This window comes from Microtus oregoni, unplaced genomic scaffold (assembly GCF_018167655.1).
Source record: "Microtus oregoni isolate MIOR12 unplaced genomic scaffold, Mior012 000003F_ref0000135, whole genome shotgun sequence".
NCBI classification, from domain to species: Eukaryota; Metazoa; Chordata; class Mammalia; order Rodentia; family Cricetidae; genus Microtus; species Microtus oregoni.
This window is the reverse complement of record NW_024543062.1, coordinates 74,805,773-74,811,379: the sequence shown is the minus strand read 5'-3', so window position 1 is coordinate 74,811,379 and position 5,607 is coordinate 74,805,773. Positions and strand designations below refer to the sequence as shown.

The following is a 5,607-nucleotide window of genomic DNA, read 5'->3' as shown; positions in this document are numbered from 1 at the left end:
CAACTTAAGTTTAGATCTGTCAGTCTCTGTGAAGGTGATAATTGTGTTGTATTATATTTCCTGGGGATGTATTAACAACTGTTTAGTCACTACAGATAGGGCACAGATGGAAAGCCAAAGAGATGAATCTATCAAAATCTAGCTTGGTGAAACAATGAGTCTATTGTTTTTTTTTCTTTTTTTCTTTTTTTTTTTACAGCTTGTAGGAACTTTATTTTCCTTCCACCTTTTTTCCCTTTGCTCAGGTGACTGCAGAAGGGCTCAGGACCACTCAGTAGTGACTCCAACCCACCCGGTGGCCTGCGCTGTGGGAGCTGCTGACCAATCCTTAGTGGTTGACTGGGTACTCCAGTCTTCAGTAGGGAACTGCTGGATCGGCACAGAGGGCACCTGCACCCCCTCAGACCAGTCAGCCACCTCTGGCTGAGCAGCAGTGAACTCAGGAGCTGGTGCAGTCCATTCGCCCTGAATCTCCTCCTTGGTCACAGCCTTCTCAGCAGCAGTCTGTTCTTCCTTCTCAATCTCCTCTGGGTCTCTGTAGAAGTAAAGATCAGGCATAACCTCCCATGGGTGCTCATGGGAGATACTGCCATGCATGCGGAGTACTTCACGGGCCAGCATCTACCACATCAGGCCCACTGAGTGAGCTCCCTTGTTGTTGCACGGGATGGCGATGTCCACATAGCGCAGAGGTGAGTCTGTGTTACTCAGGGCAATGGTAGGCAGGTTCACGTAAGATGCCTCTGTGAGGGGCTGGTGGTCAGCCCTGGGATCGGTCACCACTAGAAGCTGTGGCTCCCTGAAGGCTGCCTGGATCTGGTTAGTGAAGGTCCCTGAGGTGAAACGGCCAGCAATCGCAGTGGCTCTAGTGACAGCAGCAAACTTCAGCATGGCTCGCTGCCCAGTGTTCCTGGAGGAGATGACGCTGACATCAGCGGGGTTCTCGATGGCAACAATAGCCCCAGCTGCAAGCAGCAGCTTCTCCCGGTCCTCTTCAGATTGATGATGTAGATGCCATCGCTTTTCCTTTTGTAGATGTACTGCTCCATCTGGAAGTCGAGGTTGGTGCCACCTAAGTGGGTGTCTGCAGCGAGGAATTTGAGGACATCCTCCTCCTTCATCTGCAGGACATCAAGAGCTCCGGACATTGCGTAAGTTTCCCTTTAAGTTACGTCGGGAACCAAGAACAACGCCGTATGGACCCGTCCCGGGGCAGCGCGGAAAGGTGAGTCTATTGGTTATTAAAAGAAGCATTAGTCAGTCATTGCTTAGGGATAGAAGACGGGAGAATGCAAGGCAGCTGTGACATTGTGAAGCACAGCTCCAGCAAGGGCCACAACTTATAAGGGATACTCCACTGGAGTTCACTGTATGACACTCAGGAAGCTCTACTAAAGAGTTGCCCTCCTCACCAACTGTTGACCACTTGTGTAATCTTATGAAGGGTCTTCACAAACTATGAGATTTTGTGAACTTCCAGAGTCTTAGAAATTTTACTGAATTTACTAAGTCTCTTTCCTCTATCTAATAGAGAATACTTCCATTTAGAAGAAATAGTTTCACAGCACTGTTTGTCTTTAATAGAAAAATTATATAGATAAAAAGAAGATACATATAACTAAATGTTAATTACAAATTATAAAATAGCACATAATAAAGTTTCACAGGATTCATTCTTGTTTTAATTAGTAGTAGTTTTGGATTTTAAAATGGTAATATAGATATGTGAAATGAAGAATAACAATAGCACAAAGCCCTGGATGCAGCTCCTGAACAATATTTTAATAGGTTATTATTCACTGTGCACAGAATCTCAGTTATTTAATGGATACACAGGAATTAGTTGTAGAGATAGATTTCAAACTGCAAGATAACTATTAATTTATAAATACATTATTGAGATTCTGTTGTAAAAGATAAATAGGAAAAATAATTTCATTTGAGGCTAAAAAACATAGAATATAAAAGATGGGGAATTAAGCAAATTCAGGCAAATACAAGATACTACCGGGTAGATACCTATATCAAAATATATTAATATTCTCCAACATATATGTTTTATGTACATTAATTAAAATGATATAATCAGTGAATTCAATAAGATTGAAAAGACATTTCAAATGTCTTTCAAACTAGAAAATATACGAAAGCCAAAGGTATGTTAGTGATATTGCTGCAATAGTGTCAGCTGCAGCAGCAAGGTAGAACTCCTGTTCAGTAAAGATTTCAGGACAGCACCACCTAATATTCTACTTTGTGTTGTGTTTCTAAAGATTTGTTTTACAACGTTAAATGCATGTCATGAAGACAAAGCTTATCCGAGTTAATAAGAATTGATGTTGAACTAAATTAAAATGTAGCTACAATAGTGCAAAATGTGTGAGTTGTAGAGAAAGCAATGAAGAGAGTTAAATGTCTGTCTTTTAATACAGAAAATAGAAAGTAGGAAAGATCTTAAATGAATTAGGAATTACATCAGGAAATTGTGGAGATAAGAATAAAGCAAAGACACCTACAGAAACTTTAAAAAATAGGTATCAGTGGTAATAAAATCAAGAAAAAATAGAAGAAATTCAAACAAAGGAGCACTAGCAAAGTTGTTAGAAGACTAATCTAAAGAGAATATTAAAAATCAAATTTATGAAAAGTCAATGAATTAGACAGACTCTTATCAACTACAAAAGCATCAAAACTCCAATAATATAAATAATAACATTTTTTAAAAGGTAAAAATAAAAGAAAGCAAATAGCATAGATACTTTTATTGATGAATTTTAACAAACATTTGAGAAACTTCAACTTTAACTTTAAAAATCCCATTATAGAATACAAAGTAGAGTGGAAACTTAAAGGTTAGAAATCATCAAAACCAGATGAAGGCTTTGCAACATAAGATATTAATAGATAGTTATCTAGTTGCAAAATTGTGGTGCAAAATATTTGCATACATAAGAATAATGTACACAAGAATATACTCTACATCAAAATGATACAGACACTACAAATGTGGTTCCTAATGGTAGACAAGCAGGAGTCACCACTGAGTAGATACAGAATGTAGTCATAGTTTTCATCCTTTAAAATGTCTTTCAAAGTTGCATTTCTTTGAAATTCATTCTTTGAAAATGTACATTGTTCATATCTACTCCTACCCCTACTTCCAACTTACTCCCCTATATATCTTCTACCCAACATGTTTTTTTCTTTAAAAAATACTTTATTGAGTCTGATTAGTGTTGCCCATGTGTACGTTGATTTGTTGGGGTCATCCACCGGGACACGTGAATTTACATCATTTAAAGATAGAATTTGTTTTGTAATTTATTTTTTTTTATTTCTAAAGATATATTCTTGAAAGTGTATGTGTGTACATATGTGTGTTTATTTGACCCATATGTGTGAGTCAACAGAAGTCAGAAAAGTATCTCAGATTCCCTGGAGTGAGGATTACAGGCAGTTGTGAACTGCAATGTAGGAGCAGGAACCAAACGCAGCTCCTCTGCAAAAGTAGTAAACACTATCAGTAACTTAATTGTCTCTACAGCCATTGTCTTTGTGGTGGTTATTTGTTTGTTCTGTTTTTAATTATGTGCCTGTGTGTAGGATGTGCACTCAGGTGTGAAATTTCTTTACAAAACCACAAAATAAGTGTCTGATCTCCTGGAACTGGAGTTAAGGGTGGTGGTGAACTTCCAGATACAGGTTCTGGAACATGAACTGGATCTTCTTCAGGAACAGTATGCATTATTAATCACTGTAATACCAAAAGATTAAAATATTTTAAGAAGAAAAAAATGCCTGATATCTATGATACAATAAAGACAAACATAACACTGCAGAACTCTTTGTTTAAAATAATAAGAGCACTGGAGAGATGACTCAGAGTTTAATAGCATTTGCTGTCCTTCCAAAGGATATCAGTTCAGTTCCTAACTCCCCCAAATAGCTGCACATCCCTGACTTTAATAACTACAACAATAAAACGTTATGTTTCTTTCTGGTATCCATGGATATTTGCACAAACAGGGCATATAAGTACACACATACATACATAAACATCAGTAAAAACATAATAAGCTAAAGGCCTAAAAACATCTCAATAACACCCTAGGTTCTAAAATTAGTAAACAATACATAAATGCTCTTTTATAAAGCAACAGTGATACAATGAATTTGAGATTTATTGAAATAGTGTATACGATAGACAAGAAAGGACAATGGTGGTTAGGAGTTAAAGGTAGAGCATGAAATTTAAGGAGGGGTGAGCAGAAATATTAAGGTTAAGTCAGAGAGAAAAAAACAGCAAGGTAACGTGCTGCTGGTATGTAAAGCTGGAAACTTTCAACAGAAAAATTAGATGTGCAGTCAAGATATACAAGAATAAAATAATTCTTCTTCACATTCATGAGTGAATAACAGACTATGCGGGAGAAAATTGACTAAGATTACCTCTTAAAAGAAATGTTTCAAATAAGCAGAAATTAATACTCTATTCAGGAGTGAGGATGAAGGACATAGTATGGAAAAACAGAAAACAAACTTCCAGGGTTGAGCATGAAAAATATTGTCTTATCAAGATCTCAAGGACATGGCTTACTCTATTAAATCATGTCGATATTGTTCTCTCATCCTGAGTTACTTGAAGGAACAAAAACTGTGTGGTCTACACTCTAAGAGCTCAAAATTATTCTCTAAATCGGGAAGAAAGAAAGTACATTTCAAGTGAGTAGCATTATCTTTGGAATTAAAAAAAATCTTCTAAAAACAATGCTTATTTTAATTAATTAATTTATATATTTATTTCTGGCTTTGAAATTAAACAGAGAACATTATAAACAGTAGACAAGCATTCTATCACAACATTTTTAATGTCAGTGTTTCAAACTTAAGAGATTAATTTTTATTTTTACTTTTAGACCAATATAGTTGCAAAAATTTCACCACAATTCATTATATATATATATATATATATATATATATATATATATATAACATAGACACCGACTATGCACATTGACTGTCTTAATTAACATATATAATAAAATATGATTGATTGATAATCATATCAAATATTATTTTATAGCAGCATAAAATTATTTATAGTAGCCAATGCTTTCAATATGTACTTCAAAATGTACAATATAAAATTTATTTTATATAAATTTGGTTATAAATATGTTTCTGATAAGTTTTGTTAAAATATCTGAACCAATATACCTAATATTATTATTCATAGTGAATATGTTAACTACTATTTCAAAACATCCCATTTTTGTATTGAAAGTCATAATTTCCTAATTTAATTTTTCATATCAACATTAGCTCCCAATAGTTTATTCAATTTTTTCATAATGAATAATTATATTATGATATAGAAATAAACTAGAAGATTTGTTCTTGGAGCAATAGAAACAAATCCTGTTCTAAATAGACTAATCTATATTGAAAGGCATGCTTTTTAAATTGGTACAAGAATTGCCAAGTTTATTTTCTCAAGAGGAGGCAAATGCTTTTATCTTTCTGGATAGGACTTGATATTTTCACAGAGGGCTATTGTAATGATCACAGGCGATGTGTCACCAGGTTCTTGTATGTTCTGAATTGATG

General features: G+C 35.0%; 1 pseudogene; it reads right to left on the bottom strand.

The window, feature by feature from the left end:
• Nucleotides 1-261: 261 nt before the first annotated feature.
• On the bottom strand, nucleotides 262-1,148 carry LOC121446442 (annotated as a pseudogene).
• Between the last annotated feature and the right edge of the window lie 4,459 nt (nucleotides 1,149-5,607).